This window comes from Hemicordylus capensis, chromosome 2 (assembly GCF_027244095.1).
Source record: "Hemicordylus capensis ecotype Gifberg chromosome 2, rHemCap1.1.pri, whole genome shotgun sequence".
Lineage (NCBI taxonomy): Eukaryota > Metazoa > Chordata > Lepidosauria > Squamata > Cordylidae > Hemicordylus > Hemicordylus capensis.
The window spans coordinates 361,801,382-361,828,433 of NC_069658.1; the positions used below are offsets into that span (position 1 = coordinate 361,801,382).

General features: G+C 43.6%; 1 long non-coding RNA gene across 2 annotated transcripts in view; it reads left to right on the forward strand.

The window, feature by feature from the left end:
- The window catches only part of LOC128341552 (uncharacterized), a 79,604-nt gene extending 65,397 nt beyond the window's left edge, over window positions 1-14,207 (forward strand). For both annotated transcript variants that reach the window (XR_008314444.1, XR_008314445.1), the window contains exons 6-7: window positions 10,859-11,034; window positions 14,014-14,207. This is a non-coding gene — a long non-coding RNA (uncharacterized LOC128341552). The remainder of the gene's footprint in view (window positions 1-10,858; window positions 11,035-14,013) is intronic.
- The last annotated feature ends 12,845 nt before the right edge of the window (window positions 14,208-27,052 follow it).

The window sequence follows — 27,052 nt, forward strand, 5'->3', positions numbered from 1 at the left end:
GTATAAATTGTGTGGAGAAGCTTTTCGAGAAGCTGGTTAGGAAAGTTCTGAAATTACACAGGTTTTTCTTTCCAAAGATTTAGAAAGAATCTCTTGACTTGTTCAGGGCTCTTTTGAAGAGCTATTTGGTTTTTCCTCTGATTTTTATGAGTTATAGTGGTGTCTAAGTTTTGTTGCCCAAGTTGAGCAGTCTAATGTAATTTAGGCCACAATGTAATTTGGTGGGACATGATGTCTAAGCCAGTGGTTCACAACTTTTGCCATTGCAGGGACAGGTCATCCACATGGGACTACAGGAGACAAAAGGAGGGGGTGGGGAATACCTCTGTCAATCTATTGACATCCCCAGGAATCTTCGTTGCTTCTCTCTTTCTTGTAACCATGATCCATGGTTTTGCACTTTCTTGAGTACCCAGAATGTTGGGGGCAATATGCTAAATCATTGTAAACCGCTTAGAAAGCTCCGGCTATAGAGCGGTATATAAATGTAAGTGCTATTGCTATTGCTATTAAATGCAGTGATGATAAATCTCAACAATTCTGAAAAGTAGGCTGATTTGTTTGGGCTACGGCTCACTCCACTTCAGTTAAATGAACATTTGAAGCTGTTCCATAGTACCAAGGCAGTTCATTGGTCTATCTTGCTATCTCAAATGACCTGTGGTCACTGTTCCACGGGGAGGGAGTGTTTTTATTGAAAGATTGCTTGAATCCACAAATGGGTTGTGCTGCTGTGCTAGTGCCACAGGGACAGGCTCCCAATCACTGCAAAATTCAAATAACTGTGCCAAAAATTTAAGTGTCGTTGTTGTTCATCATTCTCTTCACTCTTTCAACTTGTTTATGTGAGGATTCGGGGGCAAAACAATGAGTTGGGTGGCAGTGTCCCAAGGGTGGTGCACCCAGATTCCAAATAGGGCAAAGGGCTGATTTCTTAGGAATTTTTGAGGTTTTCGCGCCTTTAAGGTTTTCCCCCATAGGGAATAATGGAGGTTTCAGCAGCCCCATAACTCCACCTGCGGGGCACTGGGATGGCCCAAAGTGAGTAGTGGTGTACTGTACAGAGGGTGCCAACCACCCCCCTGGATTGCTAACCCATTGGGGTACTGGGCTTTGTTGTTTCTGAGGTGATGAGTTTAGATTCTCTGGTAGCAAATGAGATTTTTAATGAAAAACCATGAATCCACTCTCATATGCTACTAGAGAATCTACTCTTAGAACATCTCTAGAACAACAAAACCCTGTACTTCATGGGTTGGCAACCCATGTGGGTGGGTGGCGCCCTATGTGCACTACACTGCCACTTGCTCTGGGCCACCCCAGTGCCCCTCAAGTGGAGTTATGGGACTGCAGGAACCTCCATTAAACCCTACGAGGAAAATCTGAAGGACACATAGCTTCATTAATTCTTTAAAAATCAGCCCTTTGCCAAATTCCTCTGAAAAAAATTGTGGTAGCTTCCTTGTATCAACTGGGCACTACCACCAACCACACTCCAGTCTGGGCTACCCCTGCCACACACACACACCCAAATGAACTTATACTTTTCCTGAAACCTCCATCATACCCTATGGGGAAAATCTGAAAGCCATCTGAATCTGAAACCTGAAACTTCAAAAATTCACCAAAAATCAGAAGTTTGCTCAATTCCTTTGAAAATTTTGTGATAGCTTCCACTTATTGGGCACTATAACCCCCACCCACTCTTTTGACCATGTGACCCATTTTTTAATCTGAATTAATTCAGATTCAGATTCGGATTAATTTGGATAGAAAACAAAACTGGGGTGATTTGGAAGGCTTATTTTTGGACAAAATACAAAATGGGGTTGATTCAAATTTGGTACAAATTGAAACAGAAAAAATACAAAACACGCAACCTTAGTCTGGGAGTGCTCCTGGATCCCAAACTCTCCCTGGTTTCTCAGGTCGAGGCTGTGACCAGGAGTGCTTTTTATCAGCTTTGGCTAATATGTCTATTTCTGGAGACAAATGGCCTTAAAATGGTGGTACATATGCTGGTAACCTCTGGGCTTAACTATTGTAATTCGCTCTATGTGGGGCTGCCTTTGAACATACTTCAGAAACTACAATTAGTACTGAATGCAGCAGCCCAAAGGGACCATATAAAACCAATTCTAAAAGAACTGCACTGGCTGCTGCTATGTTACTGAACGAAATACAAAGTGCTGGTTATTAGCTATAAGGCCCTTAGCAGCTTACTCCAGGTTACTTAAGAAAGCGCCTTCTCTGTCATAAACCCTGTCGCCTATTAAGATCATCTGGAGAGGTCTGGTTATGGTTGCCGCCAACTCATTTGGTGGCAGCTCGGGACTGGGACTTCTCTGTGTCTGCCCCAGGGCTTTGGAAAGCACTCCCTGCTAAAATAAGAGCATCTCTTTCTCTGTTTGCTTTTAGGAGGACCTTGAAAACGTACCTGTTTTCTCAGGCTTTTAATTGAAATTGAGATTTTAAATTTTAATCTGCATTTTTATCTATTGTGATTTTTATCTGTTTTTATGAATTTTAAATGTTTTCTTTTATAATATGTTTTAATCTGTACACCACCTAGAGATTTCTATACTAGGTGGTATAGAAATGCAATGCAATGCATGCATGAATGAATGAATGAATGAACAATATTTGCCTTGAGGAGCAGCCTGAGTGGGGCTGAGATGAGTCCTTTGTTCCAGTCTGCTGCTAAGTAAAAACAACTAAACAGAAAACATCCAAGGATAGATTCACACTTCCCACCTCCCTTTCACAGTTTTGTGTGTTCTTTTGTTGCAACCAGCTTGCTGTGAGAGCCAAGAGGATCCGGGTTATATGGAGGAAGATATTGTTGTTGTTATTATGTGTTCTAGCCCGTATGCCAAGACAGATCTTACTTTGAGGTTTGCTGAGCTTTTAGTCCATGATTCTAAAGCATGTTGGATCCCTCAAATGAACAGATTCCGATTTGATCTTGCAGCAAGGTGACTGGAAAAAGCAATTTATAATAGAGGGGGGGATGTTTTGAGAAACGACAACCCAAAACATTTTGAGCTGTTTTGAAATGTTTTGTGCATCCCTACATCTTAGGGGATGGGGCTATGGCTCAGTGGTAGAACATCTGCTTGCATGCTGAAGAACTGGGAGGGACTCGAAGAGCTGCTGCCAGTCAATATAGACAGTACTGGGCTAGACAGACTTATATTCTGACTCAGTAGAAGGCAGCCTCCTATGTTCCTAAATACCCCTGTTTGAAAACCTATTCAGTGTAGGCCGGCAGTGCTAAACTAGATGAATCGATCATCTTACTCAAGAGAAGGCAGCTTCTTCTGTCTCCCAGGAATGCAGAAGCTCAAGGCGCCATTTACAACATCAATTTCCTCTGGAGAAGAGAGAGAGTGTGAAACCCTGGAAAATCAATAGTCTTTCTTGGTATAAGGCAGCTTTATGTGCTTCTGTCTTCCTTTTGCATCCAATACATCTTGACTGCTGATAGGCTCTAGCTGGGGGAAAGAGCACTGTTTTCCATTATGACATTGTTTCCAAATGGCCCGAGATGTGCTAGCATGCTGCATGTCAAGCCTGTAAAAACCTAACCAAGCACAGATGGCTTGATACTGTTCTTGACCTGAGCTGTCACATAGCAGACATGGCCATTTTGATAACACTAATGAAGAACAGAGGAGAAAAAGCTTGAGTCTTGCCCCATCCTAGCCCCATACTTTAACTTTCTTTCTTTACACTTTACCAGCATGGAAGATATATTAGGGACTGGCAAATAATGTCTTCGAGGAGAGGTAAAAAGATTATTTGTAGCTTTCATTTACTGTGCTGTTCAGGGAGAAAAAGCAAAGCAATGACATTTTATAGACCACACTTCTTAAACTTGCTTCTCTTATTAGCTTTTTTAAAAAGCAGAATTATGTGTCACTTCAGTTAAATGCCAGTGTAATTTCCTTTACATGGCACATCTTACAGCAACGTTTATATTGCTGGGTTGAATTGGAGTGGTCTAAAATGTATGGGGGCTCTACTTCTCTCCTCTCTCAGCACTATCTTGGAGATTTCTGGGAGGGAACATGGAACCTTCTGCATTTAACCATGAAGGTGCTCTTCCCAGAGCAGCACCATCCTCTAAGGGGAATTTTATTTGTTTGTTTGATTGATTAATTGATTGATTTCCATACTGGAAATCCAGGAAATCCAGGGTTTCCATACTAGAAATGCATACTGAAATATCTTCCAGTGCTGCTCACACATGGAATCTCCCATTCAAATGCAACCAGGGCAGACCCTGCGTAGCAAAGGGGACAAGTCATGCTTGCTACTACAACAAGAACCAGGCACACAAGAACCATGCAGTAAAGTATAATTAAGAATGTTAAGAGTGTCATGAAATAAATATTGTTTGCAGAAAGGCAAGTGCAGACTGCTTTCTACTCTCCAGCTGCTTGTTGTTTGTCTGCCCGACCTCCAGTAATGAACTGGACTAAATAGTAACTAAAGCACCATTCAAAAGCTGGCCTGGATGAAGGAATGGATTAACCAGATACTCCACAACTAACAGCACAATGAAATCTAATTCTTCTCCCACATCTCCTCCCTACCACCCACTGTGCACTTCACTGAGAAAATGCTGGGGAGAGCCAGGGATGCAAAGCCTGGGGTGGGGGCATGGCTCACCACACCACCTCAAGCACCAGGAGTGGGTGTATGGAGTAGCCCTGGTCACTAGTGCTGGGAAGGTTGCCTCTTCCAGAGTTCTTGGTGCCTAGCTCATATCCATAGCAGTGTATCAGGTGCCAGACGTCCCTATATCGCACACCCACCACCAGAGCAGTAAGCCATACATGTGGATAGGTGGGAGCAGAATGGCATTTGGAGGTGAGTAGGTGCATGGAAGGGAGGGAGGGAGGTCTGAAAGGAGAACTTAAATTCTTACTCTCCTTGGATTTTAGTGTGAGCCAGAGATCCTTCAGGACTTTAATATTTGCCTTGTATCTGAGGCAAACATTATGAGCCACCAAAATCTACATTTCCAAGCCATGAAGTACAAAATCCAGCAACACCAGTAGTAATGGCAGAAACAGTGATGGTCCTCATAAGAACTGAAGTATGTTACTGGCTCTGCCATGCTTTTCAAGAAAGTCCAGTACCCTCTCCTACATCAGCTGACTCACAATGGCCAACCTCCTGACTAAAGCTCTACTTGCACAATGAACAAACTAGTGGGTAGCTGCACTACATCATGGGGATCTTCAGAATGGACTATTGCACAAAAAATTCCCTGCAAAACCTATGAGGCATGCCACAGGTTGTGTACCTTGTTGCGCACATGCAAACATGTTTGTGCTAGCATGACAGTAGTCTGGAATGCAAGCTCCCGATTCCATGCAACCAGCTAATGCAACAGCCTTGCCATCGCGGAACACATTTGCGTAAGTGCCTTGTCCGTCTGGATGGCAGCGATATATTTAAAAGTATCTTTTACCTTATAATAATATTCCAGCTTATGAGTTGTTGAGCCATGTCATCTCCATCTTTGCCATTTTGACTAACTTCTTTAGATGGTCATGGAAATGTCTACATTTGAAAAGGACCCTGTATCTGTGTTTCAAAGTCCCCTTTACTACATTAAAAGGAACCAACTACTGTATGAGGTTCTCCCTGAATCAGTTCAGCTTTGGGGTTTCATGCTCCAAATCTAGCATTCTATTCACTGCTATATTGACCTTCCTAAAATGATCTACAGTAAAAATGGAAAATAATGTCTCCCTCAGCTCGCTTACTCTTTGTACCACTCTATCGGTTTCACAGAGAGATTTATATCCTCTAAAGAAATGTCTCTGCAAAAACAAAAATGGAGCGGGGGGGGGGATCTGCATTCTTGGTCGATCTATTTCCTGTGTGTGGAAAGCCGGATGGTTAAGCAGACAGAAAACCTGTTTCTTATTGCTATAAATTGGGATTGTCAAATGAAATGGTGCCATTGACCTTAATAATAAAACTATCTATTATGACTAAAATTGGTAATGGCATCCCATATACACCTTGTCAAAAAGAAAAAGAAATGACTTTCACCACAGAGTCTGGGAATCTGGTGTTTTGTATTTTATCTCCATTTTTATATCATATCCATTCCAAAGAACTTGAAACAGCAATGTGCCAGTGGGCAGCCATTGGAACAGAGACTTATGTTTCTAGAATATTAAAGGTTAAATAAAATACATTACAGGGGCCAACAGTCCTAACATAACATGGAAAAGATGCTTAAAGTCCAATGAATTCAATAGAGTTGCTCTCACACACAAACTAATTGATTCCTCCGTTGTGTGAGAGCAGCCTGAACAGGTAATTTATTTCAGCGAAGGAAGAGGAACTGAAAATAGAAAGATGGAACTGCAGCCAAGAGGCTTAAAAGCTTCAGGCATGTCAGCAAATAGAAGCAAAGAACATCCTTATCTATGTTTTGATAGAACATCCTGGGTCATGGTGCCATGCAGACCCAATCCCATTGCTATTAATTCATTAGTAGTGAAACCACCAATGACCTTCTTCTTAACTCAAATTAAGTAGAATCCAGCAAAAAGCATCTCATCTCAGAAGAGGTTAGTACAGAACGTTCACACACAGAAAATAAGGGTTGATTTCCTTGTGATACGTAAACAAGAGTTGTGACTCAATTGAACTTTTAGACTTTGGGCCGAGGGCAAACATTGTGCCATTTCTGCTGAATTAACGTAGTCCATCTTGCTCTTACCTGATTATCACTGTTATAGTGTAGGACAAACTAAAATCAATAATAACAATTTCAGAGAAAGTTAATAACAATGAAGTCAACGGAAGTTATGTACAACCAAATTGATTTCACTGGGACTAGAGCACCCGAGTTAGCATTTCAGTTTCACTGGCTTATATACCTCACAGAGGATGGAGGACAGGAACAGACTCCACCTGTGCTGCTGTGAGGAAGTAAAAAACAAAACAGGCCCGCACTGCTGTATAAGCGAGTCTGTTCCGTTCCTATGACCTCCTCCCAACAGAACCTGTGATTGCTCAGGGGTTCATAGGAGTGGAACATACCTGCCGATTGACTGAATGTTACATTTATATACCACCTTTCATTAAAACAATCCTACAGCGGTTTACACAAAAATTAAAAACAAGACTATGCAGCAGTGTGGATCTGCTTTTTACTTCCTTGCAGCAGAGCAGGCAGCTTCTGTTCCCATCACCTGTGCAGTATGTGAGCCAATGTTTTTAGCACCAAAGTACATTTAACATTAGCCCAATACGGACATTATGTCTGTACACTCGTACATGTGTTTGTGTGAATGACTGTACCTGTGTTCATTTTAAAAGTGAACCTGGGTACAGGCCCCTCAAATGCATGGTACAAATAGGAAGTGTACTGCTGTACCTGTGTTCAACATAACATGTGAATGTCTGTACCTGGGTACAGATCTGTACCTGCAGTGAACTCTTGTTGTACGAGTGTTGAACATAACGTGTGAAAGGAGCTGTTTTCACCATTTCACCTATTTTCTCCATTTCTTTTTTCCCTCCCTACATTTGTTAGTCTCAGAACAGTTTCCAGTAGGGATGTGCACTTCAAAGATTTTTGTTTTGAGAGCCCTGGTGATGTTCAGGACTCCTGTTTGTTTGGGACCCATTTGGAGCCCCCATTCACTTTGGGATCTGTTTGGAAGATCCTGGAGCATTTCCAGAGAGCAGACTTTACTGTGAGTTCGAAGTTGCCCCCCAAAACCAACACAAAAAGCAGATTTTTCTTTACCCTAGGCATAACTCAGACTACACTCTAAAATGCAATGAAAAACCCAAATTGTGTATGGAGTACTCCCCAATAGCTCGCAGGGACTTTGGGGTTAAATCTGGCCAATATGTGAATACACACCCTCCACTCTGGAGGAGAAACGTGCTAAAAGCCCCATCTGGAAATGCTCCTGATTCTTTCTCCCCCGTTCATTTCCCCCCCCAACATCTCAATTTTACAAGTAATTTTTGCTGTTGCCTGTGTAGGCAGCAGCAGGAGCTGCACTACACAGCAGCTGCTGCTTCTGCTTCTGCTTCTGCTTCCCTGTAGCTGCCCCAAGACTCAGCATAGCACCTTTTTTTTTTCATGATAATGACCTTTAAAAAAAATATCTACACTACCCCATGACAATGCAGCAGGAATGCAAATTCAAGATGGCGCCTGCCAGGAAGTGGCGGTACTGTGGCACTCCTGCCGCTGCCATCACAAGTGGCACTAGAAGCTACTTGTAAAAGTAAGATTCAACCAAAAAGAAAATAATGAATGGCTACAAATGGGGTTAAAAAATTAATCCCTTCAACCCCATTTGTACCATCCAAGCTTGTTCATTCAGAACAAATGAATTCATTCATTCCCTCATTCATTCTGAAAATGAACATACTGTATCACCCTAATTGTGAAATGTACTAAAAGGGCACAAATCCCATAAAAACCATTGTTTATACTAAGTTGTCCCAGTCAAAAGAAACCAGTCCACATGTTGTAATACATTTACCAGTGAGCTCATGCAAAAAGCTGCAGAAATGTGGCAACTATAATTAATAGCTAGCACATAATTAATCAATGGAATTATCTGCTAGGGACATGGTGATGATCTCCAACTTGTATGGCTTTGAAAGGGGCTTAGACAAATTCATGGAGGACAGGTCTATCAATGCCTACTGTAGACTACCTCTAGGTCTAGAGGTGGGATGCCTCTGAATACCAGTTGCAGGGGAGCAACAGCAGGAGAATGGGCATGCCTTCATCTCTTGCCTGTGAGCTTCCCAAAGACATCTGGTGGGCCACAGTGGGAAACAGGTGTTGGACTAGATGGGCTTTGGGCTTGATCCGGCAGGTCTATTCTTCTATCCACATGATTCAAACTTTTCCAGTATGGGAGCTGACAATTCTGAACCCATCATATATGAATTGAACCTAATTCAATTGAGCCTAATTCATGTGTGAGCCCTGTACACACTCATCACCTGTGGCCACAACAGAAGAAATTAAAACAGCAGCCTCCGCCCAGGTGCTCCTTTATCTCATCCCACCTGCCTAAAAGGTGACTGGCACTGTTGAGACCAACAGCCATCTGCTGGGCTTGTGGATCTGATGATCAGGGCCAGGGCTGGCCCATCCATTAAGCACACCTAAATGGTCACCTGTGTGGGGGAGGGTACCACTATGCCTATCGGTCTAGGGAAGCCACCATGTCTACGGCCCCCAAGCTTGCATGCCTGCAGCACCCGCCACCACCTGCTCCTGACTGCCTGCTCACCTGCCTACTCACTGCATCCACTTTGTCGGGCACCACCAGCTTAGGCCTTTGCTAGACCTCAAAGTGCTGCAATACATTATAATGACATCAATGAGTTCCATGAAGTACCATAGTGTGTTATAATGATGTGCCTTGGTGACATTATTATAATGTGTTGTAGTGCTTTGAGGCCCAGGAAAGGTCAGCATGATGTATGGCAAATTAGATATAGAAGGGCACCGCTTGACATAAGCAACACCATTATGTTTAACTAAGCTCAAGGCTTTGCAAGAAGAGCAAAGTTCTCGAGACTGTTTACTGGTACTTTTCCCTTTCCTTAAAGTCAAGGTAACCCGCTAGTGCTGAAAGATAAGGCTGGCTGGCAGTCTGCACACATTCCCTAACCTTGGCCAGTCATGATGATGAGATTGCTATGCAGCTGCATTTTGAAGAATACTTTTGACTATAAATGTGTTGCTTTCTGTATGGTCCTTTGTCCTGCTCTGAACGTTAGTCGAACAGTACCTATGCTACTTAAGAGCATAATAAAGCTTTGATTGTAAGTCCTCTCGTCTGGGCTGATTATTGGGCTCCATCTGCCCAGGAACGAACCTCCCCTATTGGGTCAAGGCTACCCCCAATACATCAAGCAGATGCAATGGACTTGGCAGTCATGAAAGCAGATACGTGATCAAGTCCCCTGCTTGCTAAACCTTGCTCATCACCATGCAAGAGGCACAGGTTTTTTTCACGCCCCTGGTTCAACCAGGAGTGCCGAACAGCAAAAAAGGAGCTTATTTTAGCCTTTAAATCTTATGTCAAGGGTGTCTTTAGACCTGGACCCCAGGTCCTCTCCTCAATGAAGCAATCTTATAAAAAGTTGCTAAAGTCAAAGAGACTACAACATACACAACTGAAGTGGTCTAAATTGATTGCTGCGGCTAATTTGAAAAACCAGTCTCGATTTTGGCGCCTGGTGACGACACCGCAGGTAAGATCCTCGGTGGTCTCCTCTCCCCTCATTCCTCATGAGGTTTGGGAGCGCCATTTCTACTCCTTATATAGGTGGGTTGATTCTTCAAACTATAGTTTGGATGTAGATATTTCTTCCCTCCCCAGCTGGCCCCCTGTAACTTGTGCAGAAATTGAAGAGCTGATAAAATTAGTCAAACCTGCTAAAGCCCTGGGCAGCGATTGTATTAATATTGAGATCATACGTCAAAACCTGGATTGGTGGGTGCCTGTCCTGGCCTCCCTGTTCACATACATAGATAGAACTGCTAAAGTCCCCTCAGATTGGGGTGTAGCGATAATAGTTCCTATCTATAAAAAAGGGTGTCGAAGTGATCCATCAAACTATCGACCTATAAGTTTATTAAGTATTATTTCAAAATTATATGCCAGACACCTTTTGGCTAAACTTACCGACTGGGTGGAAGCCCATAATGTTCTCGCCCCTGAACAGGCGGGCTTTCGCCAAGAGCGGTCCACTACGGAGCAAGCATTTATACTACAGCACTTAGTAGAGAAATACTCTAGTAAGCCAGGCTCTCCTCTGTACACGGCTTTTATAGATCTGAAAGCTGCTTTCGATTCGATCTCCAGAGAAAGACTATGGGCAAAGCTGCATGAGCTATCTTTGGATAAGCACATGTTAGTGCTGATTTACAAGCTTCATGAGAACACCCGCCTAAGAGTCCACCTGAGTGCACAGGGCCAAGTCTCGGCTGAAATTCCCAATTCCAGAGGGGTAAGGCAGGGCTGTATTTTGGCCCCCATTCTATTTAATATATATATCAACTCTATTATTTCTATCATGAGTGTCCCCTCGATCCACCCCCCCCAAACTGGCCCATAAACATCTTGCCATTTTGCTGTATGCCGATGATATGGTCCTTATGTCCCTGACACCGGTAGGATTGAGACGGGCCCTTTCATTGCTCAGCTCCTACTGTGCTGAAGAGCTTATCGAAGTAAATTATCAAAAAACTGAAGTGTTAATTTTTGCCAAGTGCCCCAAACGCCACACATGGCAAATGAATGGTCATTACTTGGAACAAGTTAAAATCTTTAAGTACCTGGGCGTGGTTTTCCACTCCTCGGGCCAGCGCCAGGCACATCTAAATTATATTGTGCAGAACGCCCAAGCCTCAGCCCACCTAATTAGATCTTTTTATTTTACAAAGGGGCTCTTTGTATTCCAGCCGCTCTTAAACTATTTCTCGCCAAGGTCTGCCCTTTATTATTATATGGTGCTCAGTTGGGCCCTTTTGGCAATTTCGTCACACTGGAAGCTATTCAAACAAAGTTTATTAGATCTATATTGCAGCTTCCCAGATGTGTTCCTAATGTCGTCATTAGGCGCAAGGTGGGCCTTGGCTCCTTGGAAGTGGAGTATTGGAAATGCATTTTTGCATTTTGGTTAAAATTAGTCTTTTCTCAATCTGGACTTGCCCCCTTGGTATTAACCGACAATTTCGATTCTACCTGGAAGCGTCTTGTTAAAACAAAATCCCAATTTTACGGGTTTTCACTGGATATGCTTATTAGTTTGGGTTATGATTGTGCTAAGAAGTCTATTAAACAACGTATTTCTGACATTGATCTACAGTTAGAAGTTGCCAAAATCCCAAAAGGTGTTTGCCTTGGAGATCAGCTTTTTAACACAAAACCCGCTGCATACTTAAATAATTTTTTTTTCCAAGTTCAGGCGGGCACTATCTTTAGCAGGTTAAATGCGCTCCCTAGAGCGGTGCTCCAAGGGAGGTTTAGGGGGGTTCCTTCTGCATCCCGACTTTGCCCTTGCGGGTCAGGCGATATAGAGACTACTGAACATGCTATTTTACATTGTGACCTCTACAAGAATGACCGATCAACACTTATCTTGCCGTATCTTATGATGTTTCCTGGTTATCCAGATGAGTCTCTCTTAAAAATTGTATTTTCAAATTTTAATCATAAATATACCAACACAGTGGCTAAGTTTTGTTATATTTTATGCAAATTATGTTCTGTTGTGTATGATAATGTTTCCAGTCAATGACCAAACTAAAGTATGTTCTGTTCTGATACGTGATCAAGCAGGCAGACAAGAGGTGGCACCAGTAGCATGGGCCATGGACAGGTAGGTGAAGAGGCATGTAATGGGGACAGGCATCTCCATGTCCTCTGCCTCCCAAGGAGGGGGTATCAAAGGCAGGGTTTGCCTGAGGCACCAAAACGTGCCTCAGGCACATTTGAGACGGTCCTGATCAGGACCATTTCCTTATCTAACATAGGAAAGACCAAATATATTTTAGGGATGTGTGAAACGTTTCGGATACAAAACATTTTTTACCCAAAACAGCCTGTTTCGGGTGTTTTGTAGACAAAACAAAACACCTATTCTCCAGATCCAAAAGTTTTGTATACAAAACAAAATGTCCCTGTTTCGGCTACAAAACGTTTTGTTGTTTCAGACCTCCATTTTGTGGTGATCTCTGAGTCAGTCTCCATTTTGTGTTTGACAGCTCTTTGAATTTCCCACCCTTCCAGCCTTCTGATCAGTGACCTAAATCATGGGCTGACCTGCTGACAATTCCCTCCTTGTTCCCCATTGGCTCTTTTGCTTCTTGCCACTCTTTACTGACCCCACATTGGCCAGGAGAAGGGTTGCTAACCCATGGGGTGCTGGGTTCTGTTGTTTCTGTGGTGTTCTGAGTGTAGATTCTCTGGTAGCATATGAGAGTGGATTCTTGTTTTTCACTGGAAATCTCATATGCTACCAGATAATCTATAATGAACACCTCAGAAACAACAAAACCCAGTACCCCACAGGCTTGTGGGGGTGGGGGTGGTTGGCACCCTATGTGCACTACACAACCCCTCACTCTGGGCAACCCCAGTGCCCCCCAAGTGGAATTATGGGGCTGCTGAAACCTCCATTATTTCCCGTGGGAGAAATCTTAAAGACACGTAAACTTCAACAAATCACAAAAGATCATCCCTTTGCCCAATTCCATTGAAATAATTCTGGAAGTTTCCTTGCCCCCATTGGGCCCTACCACCCACCACACTCTGCTCTGGGTCATCCCTTTCCCCTTGATTTGAAGCGATACATTTGCTGGAATCCCCATTATTCCCTATGGGAAAATTATTAAAGATGTGTAAACTTTAAAAAAATTCACCAAAAAAATCAGCCCTTTGCCTAATTCCTTTGAAATTTGGGTGGTAGCTTCCACCCATTGGACACTACCACCACCCCCACTCTTTTTGCCCTGGGACCCTTTTTAAAAATCCAAATCAATTCGGATTCAGAAAATTTGGCTACAAAACAAAACAGGGCTGATTCAGATTCAGAAAATTCGGCTACAAAACAAAACGGGGATGTTTCGATTCGGATACAAATCAAAACAAGAAAATTCCAAAATGCACACCGCTAATATATTTGTATATCTTTTTCATATTGCCATATCATACAATTGCTTAATGCACATAGTCTTGATTCAACAATTTTCATTATCAAGGTCTGGACAATTTCATATTCATTCATTCATTCATTCATTCATTCATTCATTCAATTTATATACCACCCTTCCTAAAGTGGCTCAGGGCAGTTTACATTAAAATAAAAAACACATAATAAAACAATTAAAATTCAAACTAGATATCATTAAACGTCAGGCTAAAATTTAGGTCTTTAAGGCTCTCCTAAAGGCCTCCAAGGAAGATAATTATCTTATATCCACAGGGAGCACGTTCCACAACCCAGGGGCGATAACTGAGAAGGCCCAATCCCAGATTTCCACCAGATGAATTGGCACCTGAAGATGGATCCCTCCTGATGATCTTAATGAGTGGTGAAGATCTTGTAGAGAAAGGCACTCTCTCAGGTAACCCGGGCCGGACCTAAGCCATCCAGGGCTTTAAAGGTAATAACCAGTACTTTGTACTCCACCTGGAAAGAGATCGGCAGCCAGTACATCTATTTAAGAACAGGCATAATGTTGTCTCTCCAGGATACCCCAGAGATTAATCTGGCTGCCACATTTTGAACTAACTAAAGTTTCTGAACTATGTACAAAGGCAGCCCTACATAGAGTGCATTGCAGTAGTCCAGTCTGGAGGTTACCAGCTGGTGTACCACTGTTTTCAGGTCATTCTCCTCAAGGAATGGGCGGAGTTGTTGAATCAACTGTAGCTGGTAAAAAGCACTCCTGACCACAGCCTCAAGCAGAGACACCAGGGTGGGACCCGGATCCAAGAGCACTCCCAAGCTATGAACCTATTCTTTCTGGGGGAGTGTAACCTCATCTAGAGCACGAGGTTCTATCCTGTCTTGCAGATAATGCCCCCCAACAATGTGCACCCTCATTTTGCTTGGATTCAGTTTCAGTTTATTATCCCTCATCCAGCCCATTACTGCCTATAGGCAGGCATTTAAGGGGCTAATGCCATTTCCTGATATAGATGACGAGAAATAGATATGGGTGTCATCCGCATACTGATAACACCTAGCACTAAATCCCCTGATGACCTCACCCAGCAGTTTCATATTAAAAAGCATTGGTGACAGAATGGAGTGCTGAGGGACTCTATATAGTAGTTCCCGTTTTGAAAGGCAACTGTCACCATATGCCACCATCTGAAATCTAACTGAGACATAGAAGCGGAACTACTATAAAACAGTGCCTCCTATCCCCAAATCCCTCAGGCCATCCAGAAGGATACCATAGTCAACGGTATAAAAAGCCTCTGAGAGATCCAAAAGAACCAGCAGGGTTGCACTCCTGCTGTCAGTTCCCTGGTGAAAGTCATCTATCAGGCCAACGAAGGTCATTTCAACCCCATAGTTTCCCCTAAAACCAGTTTGAAATGGGTCTAGATAATCAATTTCCTCCAAGACCACTTGGAGCTGTTCACCCACCACCCTCTCAATCATTTTACCCAACAATGGGAGGTTGGAGACATATATTTTTATCCGCAATTGGTGTCCATCTTTCAGTCATAATCTACCCATTCTAATAGTGAAGTATCCGTGTGAGAAGGAAATGGTTCAAGCCAACCACTTGTACCAAAATTAGCATCTAAAGTTAATGCAGGTATTGCCAGCAAACTTCAGTACTCTTACTGAAAGAGGATGCCCATGTGGCCATACAGATTGTTTAGATGTCAGAGTGGATGTCAACACTAAATGATCTTCTGGGTGTTGATAGCAGCATAGACCAATTTATAATATTCCTTTCTTTTCCTGAATGATTTTCATGATATAAAAACCTATTGGTTGGAAGGCTTCAAGAAGCTTCATATTGTATTAGTAAAGAACAATATGTGTGTGTGTGAATATAACAGAAGCACTATGATTACAGTATATAGGTTACTTGTATATTGAGATTCCTTTCTACTAGAATGTCATGCTGATGAAGGATCTGGTTCTGTGACTCTGTTGGCACACAATGTTATACTTATTTTGATCTGAAAATTTTCATATTTTAAAACACGTTTTTTAATAATTTGGAAAGCTGCTTATAATATTATTAACATCATCATCATCTCAATAAGCATGAAGATTATGCAGTGAAGATTATGGACACAGTTTAATGATCATAGAATTCTGGCCTAACTTTTCAGGGTTAATGAACTGAAAGGTCATTCTACATCTCTCCCAGATCAATGACTGCTATGGTAATGAAACTGAAATAACTGCAGCTTCTCAGGCAATTGAATGCCCATGTTAATAAAGTGGGGGCGGGGGACCCTACAAAGGCTTTTCAGTTTATTTTTGTTTTCCAGACTGAAGGATTCTTTGCTCCCCCTTCATGTATGTGTTTATTGAATCATTTTTGCCTATTTTGTAGGATATTGCAGAAGTTTCCTGCTCATGTGACCATATATATTGGAATAATAAAATGTATTAAATATTCAGCACGTTCTGTTTGCAAAAGAAAGTAGGACAAGCCAGTGTGCCATCCATGATATAAAAGCCAGGAAACGAAAAGTTTGGCCTCCTAAGAAACAACGCCTCAGTCGTTTTTATCCTCAGTTACAAGGTAAAAGGTCTATCAGATATCTCCCCAAATATGTAATCCATCAGATATCCTGAGAATTTAACTCCCGATTCTATTATTTCTGTTGATTCTTAAGATAATGTTGCAGGTGCAGAGGCCACCCAAGATATTGTGGCGCCTGAGCTGAGGCACAAAATGCTGCCTTGCCCCATAAGGGGCCAACTCCCTCTCAAAACAACCCTTGCAAGTTTGGCAAGAGTATGAGGAGCAGGGAGGAGGAGATGCTTCTAGCAGCCTCCACCCCTCCTTATGCCTCTTGCAAGCCTTTTCAGGAGGGAGAGGACAGGCGCGCCTTACAAAGTTGTCAAACTTCAGATTGGTTCCCAAAAGCTGCTTTGATGACAACAGTGGGGGGCATCTTGCTGCCCTGCTGCTGCCCCAGTGATCTCTTGCCTGAGGTGACTGCTTTACCTTGCCTCATGAAAGGGCCACCCCCGTGAAGGTGATCTACAAGAAACCCTTGAACATGCTTTCTTTCAGCTTCTTTCTTAATAAAAGCATTTAGCCATCAAATGAAAATGAAAATGAAAGACTGAATGAATAATACGCTGCACAGATGCCAGTATCTGAACTACAATATGAGTGCATCCTGCTTGGAGGTTTCAATTCAGAATGCTTGTAGAACATTGGCCATGAACATATCCATTGCAAATAAGGAGGCTTTTACCAGGTGAAAACCCCGGCACAATTCTAATGCTGACATTGCTCATTGCGTTAGAAGCTTTTCAGGTGGCTATTGATGTGTAGCTTTACAGTAAGGCCTAAGCTTCACAATATTTTTTTTACATGTCATGAAAATATTATGGTATTCTGAATATGCAGTCTAGACTATTCTGGATCTAGGACAGTAGTAGTAGTAGTAGCAGCAGCAGCTAGGGGTGTGCACGGTCCGGGGTCCCCCCCAGTCCGGCACGGGGGGACTGTTACTTTAAGCAGGGGGGGTTGGTAGTACTTACCCCCCCCCGCTGCTCTTCCTCCTCCAGTGCTGGTCCTTTTAAACATCTTCTTGGGGAGGCAGAGTTCCTCCCTGCCACCCCTGCCCCCGTCGTTGTTCTTAAGGCTTAAAAGAGACTAGAGCTAGCGGCGCACATGCGCCCTGCACGGCGCGCGCGCTTGTCTCTGACGCTGGCGCACGCGCGCCACATACGTCACACGTGATGGGGGAAGAGCGTCTTGGGGGTAAGTACTACCACCACCACCCCGCTTAAAGCTACATGCCCCCACCCATCCGAACCTCCGGACCGCCGGACTGCTGAACCGGTCCGGAGGTCTGTAACAGTGTGCCTGAACTGAACCATGCACACTACTAGCAGCAGCACTTTGATAACTCTTCACCCTGTGTTTATACCCTCCGTGTACTGTTTCACAATTGTCTTAGTAAGTTTTCCCCCAGACCTATAGCTGCATTTGGCATCTCACCTCAACTGCGACAATATAGTGGGCTGCCTTGCTCATAAGAGGACTGGAATGGACTGAGGATTTATCAGAATCCAGTGAGACCTGACATGGAACCAAAAAGCTTTGAGATGCAGCAGGCATTGGATGGGGAGGAGGTGAAATTCTCAAGTGGACAGCAGCCTAGGAGGAAGGAGGATAGCCTATTGACTTACTAAAGTTTGTATTAATTTTTCCCCTCTTGGTATAAGGGAAGGAAACAACACTCTGGGCAAGCCTTGAAGCTGTACTCCTTCCTGCCAGTCTATGCTGGGAAGACTTGCATCAACTGCTGCGTTGAAGCTGATGCTTAACATTATGGATGTGCTGAAGTGATGTACTCAATTATAGTTTAAATGCAGCTTGCCCATTTATGGATATAGGTTTGCTGTGTTCCACAGAGATGGCTGAGTTTTTATCAGAAACATTTTAACAAAGAAACTAGAAAGCAATCAAAAGGATTGATTGCTCACGGCAGGATTATATGAAAAGCCCAATGCTCTGTTTGCACAGTTAGGTCTCTGTTTTGAACATATTCAATGCCATTCATTTCTTATTCGTCATGATGGCAGGGTAGGACTGAGAGGGGAAAAGCATGGAGAGTCATCCGAAATACCCATTTAAAATTATCCTCTCCCATTACAAGCACTTAAGTGGAACAAATCAAACAAAATTGACAATGTTTGCTGGTGATCGCTTCACTTCCTAATAAGCTTCCTCTCTAAAGCATTTTAATTTCTTTTTACTAATAACTCGAAGCTAGATTCTCAACCAATATGTATCAAACACACATCTTATGATGATGCTGGTGTCAGAGCTGCTTTATGTCATTTTTAAGGCAACCATTCTACAAGCATTCCAGTGGCAGCTCAAAGCTCCTTCATCTCCAGTACCAACTGTGCATGAAAGAGCCCCTAAGCTGTATCACTGCACCCACTGTCTAAAGACCCCTGTCTAAAATCCTGAAGAGCTGCAGCCAGTCAGTAGCCGCATTCGCACGTAACAGGGACCCGGAGTTGCAGGGACCTGAGGTTTCCTTACCGTTACATCCAAACACGTGCAACTCCAGTCTCAGTCGTTGCATGACCCAAGGTTTTGCTCTGGAGACTCCAGTTTAAACCCTCGGTTTATAGTGAATTTCCCTGCTCAAGACCAAGCTTCCATAGAGCCCCTGCTCCATCCCAATGCAGCACTGGAGGCTGTATTCAGCCAGACTGGAGTTGAGAGAGGAAGCTCCTCCCTCGCTGATTGGCTGTGTGGACTGTCCTTCAAGTAAGAAGGAAGCTTTCACAGCCAGTTCCTCCTCCTCTCTACTGTCTTGCTGACTGCAGAGAGGAAGTTCTCCCTGTTGTCCAAATGCGGACAAGGGGGTGGGGGTGGGGGGAGTGGAGGGAGTGAGACCACGGGCCCATTGGACCTGTGGTTCTATCTGATGTGTGAATGTGGCCAGTGTAAATTACAGTGAGCTAGATGGGCAAATGGTCTGACTTGAGATAAAGTAGCATCATAAATTTAAGCCACATGTGATAACAGTGGTTACAGTGGTACACTGGGACTGAGGAAATCTGAGTTCAAATCCCCCGTCAACCATGAAGTAAACTGTATAACCATCAGTCAGCCACTATGGGCATTCTCCAATGACAATTTAGTCTAACATGAACAAAAATAGTGATAAGAAATTTTCCAGGGCATCCAGATGATGCCAAAGTACATTGCACTATTTCTTAGCAACATCTGCTGGCCATTTTCTGAAAACCCATGAAAAATCAATGAAAGCCCTGTCCATTTTTAATACTATTTTTACAGTAGTAATATTTAAAAGGGACAGTTCTTTCATGGATTGTCAGCCAATGGCCAGCAGATGGCGATAAGAAAGAGCAAAACATCCTTTGATGTCATCTGGATGCCCCAGAAAATCTCCGTAGCAACTTGTGTCCATGTTAGAATAACTTGCCATCTGGAAATACCCTATCTCTCAACCTAAACTGACTCCATAAAATTACTTTGAAGATAACATGGGGTGGGGTGGGGGTTGTATGAACTCTTTGGAGGAAGGGCAGGTTAGAAATGTAACTAATAATAAAAGTGTATCCAGATGAGCAGTTTATCTCATGATCAGCTAGAGAAAATTGTGTAAGAATATTATGCAGTTTACACCACCTTCCATGATCTTTAACTTTTGCACTGAAAACTTCCCTAGATTTGTGCCACAGAAGCTTAAAGTGGGGTTGGGCTACTTACTGCATTTTCAAGGATTTCTTTGTGACCAAAAGAACATCTTATTTTTGGAGATTTTCAGCACTTTTGAATACACACACACTGTTCTGATCTGCCCAGGGTTTCTTCCCCTTCTTCCTCATCTTCACTCCCATATCTCGGTCTCATTTGTCCTATTAGCTTTGGCATTCCGCACAATTTTGCTGATAATGTCATAATGCAATGTCTGATGTGATGCTCATAAACAAAACCATGCAGGTTACACGACAGCCAATTGGATTAAACAGCAGTGAGGGCAAATTAGGCTGAGAACAGCAAAGAAGAAAAGTGGCACCAGGAAGCAGCAACAGCCAGGGAACAAAAAAACCCAACATGAATGTACAGGAAGGGAGGGGTGGTGGTGGTGGTGGTGGTGTGTGTGTATGAATCTATTCAGCTGGATCAAAATGTATTACTTTCAAAGCAAGTATCTAAATTAGAGAATATTTGACTCAGTGGTATATCGGAGATTCTACTTATGGCTGGTCTGAACAGAAACCTTGCTTAGAGAGCCAGCGTGGTGTAGTGGTTAGAGTGCTGGACTAGGACCGGGGAGACCCAAGTTAAAATCCCCATTCAGCCATGATACTTGCTGGGTGACTTTGGGCCAGTCACTTCTCTCTCAGCCTAACCTACTTCACAGGGTTGTTGTGAGGAGAAACCTAAGTATGTAGTATATAGTATACCACTCTGGGCTCCTTGGAGGAAAAGCAAGATATAAAATGAAATGAAATGAAATGAAAAAATAGATAGATAGATAGATAGATAGATAGATAGATAGATAGATAGATAGATAGATAGATAGATAGATAGATAGATAGCTGGTGTCCCTGGCCATGAGTCCCACCCTTCCCTTCCACTATTTAAGTGTGTGTGTGTGTGTGTGTGTGTGTGTGTGTGTGTGTGTGTGTGTGCGCGCGCGCGCATGCACGTATGTGCACTGATTTTGTGCCAGTGCACATTTTTGCTTTCTCTTGGTGTTTGTGTGCGTGTGTTTGCCAATTTTGTGCCATTGCACTTACATACTTGCAAACTCCTTTTGCCTCTTCAGTTTGTGTATTCCATTTAGTCATCATTTTACTGGGTAGAATGTGTGGCTATGTTCTGCTGCCTATTCTGTTTTGGTTTTAGGTTTCAAAGGTTTCATTTGGGTTTATTTCATATTTTCCATTTAGGTTTCATTAGATTTTCATTTGGTTTCATAGAAAGGTTGCTATAGTGGTGTTATCATCCTATAGAGTTTGGGATAGATAGATATAGATATAGATAGATGATATAGATATAGATATAGATACAGATATAGATATATTTCAATGAACATATGGCCTGTGCTTGCACTTTGGTTCATGATATTTTTATGAGAAGCTCACAAATAAGGCACCCTATTGAAACAGGCTAAGCAGAGGACAAGCAGCCTATTGATCCTCTCTGAGCTGATACAGCATTTCTAGTTAAGTCAGCACAATACTGATGCTTGGAAAATATTGGAATTCCCAAGAGCTACTGGAGTTTTCAGCATGGATTTTATGTTGGAAAACTGATAGCATGCTTGGATCATTGAGTTTGTTCATGCATATACCTTCCGTTCATTCGAGTTTGAGAATGCATTGTGTTCAACAAGATTATTATATAGATGAGGGCCTGTCGAATTGAACAGATAGGGGTGGATCCACCTCTTCTATTTCTTACTCTCACTCTCCCATCCATTATGGGGGCCATTGCTGTGAGTAGAACAAAGAGCACTGCTTTCCCAAGACTAGCACAGTTTGCTCCCGCAAACTGAACTGACCCACCAGTCCCAAACTAGCGAATGATAAGGATTGCTTTCCCCAGACTCTAGATCTAGAAGCTGCATTTTGGATGGAGGCGGAGGAGTACGGAAGCAACATTGCCTAGGGTAAGCAAATGTTTTGCCCCTACCTTTTTACCCAATTATTTTATCCTGTGGAATGCAATGGGAGTTATTGATAGTCATGCCACCCACTCCATACTAAATCTTCATATATTTAGCAGAACAGGGCCTTCTCTGTTGCTGCCCCCAGACTCTGGAATGCTCTCCCAGTGCTATTCACTCGTCGGTCTCCACCACAGTTTTTAGAAAATGTGTGTGAAATCTTGGCTTTTTACCCAGGCTTTTAATATGATTGTCTCCACTGCTGCTGCTTTGTATTTTGTATGATTATATTGTGCTTGTATTTTAAATCTTTTTAGTCAGATCTATGTTTTTATATTCTAGCTTAATATTTTAATTGTGTAATTTTTATAGTCTTGTTTTAATTTTTCTGTGTGAACTACCTTGAGATTGTTTTAATGAAAGGTGGTATACTCATTTAACAATAAATAAAATAAGATAAATATATGATACTTTCAAAACACTATCCCATTTTTTTAAAAGTGAGCAAACATAGACCTGCATCAATTTTCATTGTTATGAATTCCCAGGAATTCTCAAGAAGCCTATAAAGAAATGGATTAGTCTGAGTTCGGTGCTAATGCAGAATTTGGTTTGCCTCTTCTGAATCAGGAGTGTTCAAGTTGCTCAGAGTGGTTTTGAGAGAGGAAACATGTGAGTCAGTCTCCACCTGTCTCTGGATCCGTGACAATCATTCATGTGAAAGTAACCATGGAAACTGGTCATGGAACATGCAACGGTGTGGACAAAGCTGTCATGTTAAGCAGGATTTAGAACCAAAGTGAAAAGCAAGAAGGGGGGCGGGGTGGCAGAATTCTGAAAGAATCAGGAAGTAGCAGAGGTTTAGATCTGAAGATCTTTTCCCTTAGCTGCCCTACTTGGGAGGGAGCCAATCGCTACACCTGTTGGATACTTGTTTGCAAAGTAGTTGAAACACTGGGGAGGGGACCTCTAAACCAACAAATGGCTGCAGTCACCAAGTGACAAGCAGGCTGCAGGCATGTATGGACATGGCAGAATTATGTTTCTGCTTGCCCTACCCAAAGGCGTCCACCCTCTTTAAAGAACAATGCGCTGAAACTTGCTGCATTCCCTGGTGTTCTCCACTGGTCTTTGCAGTCCAAACTAGCTCTGACAAAAGATTTTTGGCAAGACCTTTTCTTCAGTTGCCCTGGAGCTATAGAATGACTGCCCTGAAGAGGCGAGGTAAGGCAATGGATCTCCCTGATGCCTTTTCAATGTTTCTGAAGAACCTTTTTAATTTCAAAGAGCATATGGGCTGCTGTGCCAGATTTTCACAGGGATCAGTTTGGGGCACGAAGATTGACAAGTCTGCAAGGTCTGCACCTTTGTAGCATCCCCGACAGAAAGAGATTGCATGAGAAGGCTGACTTGCTATTTGCCAAGAAAAAAAAACACCCACGAATAACCCAGTTGCTTACAGTCATCTGCAGATTACATTTCTTTCTTCCCAGAGATGTTTCAGAGAGTTGGGGAAGCAAAGCTGCAAAAACCTGATGAGACAGAAATATTAATTTGATTTTATTGTATGAAGTTTGGCTAACAGGGCACATGAATAAATCTGCAGCCTTAAACGGTTACAATTTCTGCCAGCGCTAGGTTTCTATGGAAACAGCAACCCGTCATGTTTTCAGGAATTTCATTAGTATGGCACAGAATGAAACAAACGTGGCGGGGGTGGCGGGGAGGAAGGGATTTCTCAAGTTGCATATGACACTTCTCCAAAAGAAAATCATCATTTTGGATTTTTTTTTTTAAGGTGTGCTTTAAAAATGCAAATTATGTCATGAAGCAAAGCTAACAAAAGCCTCTCTCATCTAGGGTCGGGGAGGCAATCAGATGCAAGCAAGCAGGAAATATATACAATAAATTAATATCGAGTCTCGGGTGGCTCAACAGTCAAATGAATCCATTTGCACACAATTACGGATCAGAGTTGGCTCCTGTCGCAACAGATGGAAATGTAGGAAGGGAAGAGTTGCATTGACGGTTAGAAAAGTAGTGTCTGATGAGTGTAAATATCGTGGGAAGAGCTATTCAGTACAGAAGGGTAATATAACACAGCTTATCATTCATGTATTAATGTAATTTGACCTGCAGATCCCTAAAACCTAATGTGCATATCACTGACTTCCTTGAATTCTCCTAGTTCAAAATAATGGTAGACAGTCAGGTCATTCACATGACTGCTATGTGTGGGGATGGGGAGGGTTGGGCAAAGGCAGGATCAGTCCTACCTCCCCCCACCTGACAATTGTGGCTTTCCCCCCAGCCGCTCCACTCACACCCCCACATGATCCTCACTGCAGGGAGTGGCACAGCCATCTGGAGGCTGGGAAAATGAAGCCCACGCTGGGGAAACTCCACAATGCCCCACGCGAAGAGTATGGTGTGTTGTGGGATTTGCCCACTGCCAGGAGCTCTTACCACCCAGCTCTGTGAACGCTAATGCTACAGGCAGTCTGAGCATTCGTACGATTGGGGAGTGGAGTAGAAGGGCGCGCTCACACCCTTCTACCTCACTAGAAGCCTGGGTCCAAAACCCAGGCTTCCCTAGTGAAGAGTGGCAGCATTGGGACTGATCCCGATGCTCCACACGAGCAGCCCTACCCGGATAGGACTGTGCAAGCCTGGGCAGGGCTGCTTGTGTGAATGGCCTTCATTATTCTTAAGAATCAGTCACATATGCCAAAGAAGGGAGAAATCTGTTTGTTCAGCTTAAGCCTGTCTAATAAAAAGAAGAAGCTCAAAGCAACAGGAGCCAACAATGTTTACTCAGCTCTTACCTACAAACTTAGGGATGAGTCTGGGAATCTCACTCCTCTCCCCCACCATTCGGGTGAAGGCAGCTTTGGGAATCAATGAAAAACATACAGTCGGTGGGTGAGTGGGTGGGTGGGAACATTTCCCATACTGTGTCTAAATCTGAGCTCCCTGTGAAGTAAGAATGTATCATTTAAGCCAATATTTGGGGGGACATTAGAAAAGGTAGGACAGTGGGTCTCTTTGAGGCCCTCTCAAGATCCCCGCTTACAGTCTTCCCCCTTAGGAATGGTGTCTTAGAAGGAGCCAAAATCTAGTCCATGTCAGTCTACTACTTTTTCATGGGTCCCTGCGTTTAGGGCAGGGCTGCACAACTTCTGGCTTCCAGCTATTTGGGCTACAACTCTCATCATCCCCAGCCACAGTGTCCAGTAGTCAGGGATGATGGGAGTTGTAGTCCAAGAATAGCCTGGCCAAGGAACAAAGTGGGCTGCTCACAGTATAGGCTGGAATCTCTCCCCCCACCCATCTATTTTCATTGCCAGAAGTTGTTGTTGTTGTTATTATTTTTACATTTATATCCCACTCTTCCTCCAAGGAGCCCAGAGCGGAGTACTACATACTTGAGTTTCTCTTTCACAACAACCCTGTGAAGTAGGTTAGGCTGAGAGAGAAGTGACTGGCCCATAGAATGAACTGCGCAGGTGCGCCTTGCAGTTGGGAAGCGACGCCAGGCCAGGCGGCAGGCCTCGGCGTCGCTCTGCTGCACTGGGCGATCCGCCGCCGCCCGCCACCGACGCGCTCACTCCCGCCGCCGCCCGCCACCACCGCGCTCACTCCGGCCAGCTCAGGGGGGCGCAGGTATGTGTGTGGGGGTGCAATTTCAGGGGCAGAGCTTGCCCTGGGCGCCGTTTCCCCCCATTACGCCTCTGCATCCTCATAGTTCATCAGCTTAAGAACAACGGGTGCAAGAACCTCCTTGGAACCTGATTTATTCATCACTCCACAGCTTATATCTCAGGGCAGCGGGGAGTCCTACTGCGGACTGGGCAAGAGCAGTATGTATAATTGCTCCAGTCTTGGAGGTAGGATCACCCAATAAAGGGGAAGCTCATCTTAGGGTGAGTAGATGTTTGCACCAGAGAAGAGGAAGGTAGATAACTAGAGTGTTTCTTGCAGATCAATAAATCAAGTCATGGCTGTATTTAAACTCACCCTATGTCTTTCTTATGTGTTTTTATTATCTTATGGGCCTAGTGGAAGCAGAGGCCTTATTTGCAATTTTATTTTTGCTTTCTTCTACATATCTCCCTCTGGATCCTACACTACAGATTTAGCTGGGTAAGGTTTTATTACATGTTCCAGTTTGCAGTTATGTGCAGGCAAATTTGAAGACAAATTTGAATGTAAGAGAATACAGTTGTGCAGGAGGCTAGCAACCCATTTAGCATCATCAAAGGGAAGCTGATTTTTTTTTTTAGCACAGCACCAAAATGAAATCTCAATAGGCCTCTCTTGAGAAGCAGATTCAAGGCCCATCAGAGTCAATGAAAATGTTCCTTTTTGCTTCAGTGGGCTTTTGATCCATTTCAGGAGAAGCAACCGAACTTGCTGTAATCAGGCCCTTGTGAATACTCTACTTGCCAAATTTAAAAAAAAGAGGTAGATTTACACCCTAATCCCAAGAACTTTTATTTGACATCAAAAGTCCCATGGATTTCAGATAGGCTTCCTTCTAGGCAAGTGTAGCTAGGAATGGCATAGTGGGGGCCCATATGGACGAAGCAGGAGGATGGTAAAGAAGATGCAGGTGCAGTTCATTCCTGCTTTCCTCTCCCTGCCCCAGCTGTCCCATTCTGCCTCACCTACCTTGCTGCCATATTGACCCCAGTTGTGTGGGCTGCTCATTTGCCTGGTACGAATGGGTTCAAAGAACCCGGGCTGCCAATGGTAGGGGCCACTGAAGCCCCCAAGGAAGTGTGGCTCAGTCTCCGGAAGAACCCCAAGAGAAATCCCCCTGCCCACGCCTGGGCTACTAAGAGCCCCAAGCGAGTGCTTCCCCATCCTTTTCAGGCAGCATTTGCTGCCTGGAAGCATCTATTTCCCTTTCTCTCCAGAGAGGAATAGAAAGGGAGAATAGGTGCTTTCCAGCAGCAAGCGCTGCCTGAAATCACATGGAAACGCTCGCTCAGGCTCTTAGGAGCTCGAGGCCGCACCCCCTTGGAGGCGGGGAAGCCGCTCGTGGGCATGGAGGGGATTCTCTCAGAGTTCAGCCACGCCCCATGCGTGTGACACCAGGCACACAGGACATTGTTAGAGGGGGCGCCGGGCAGGGC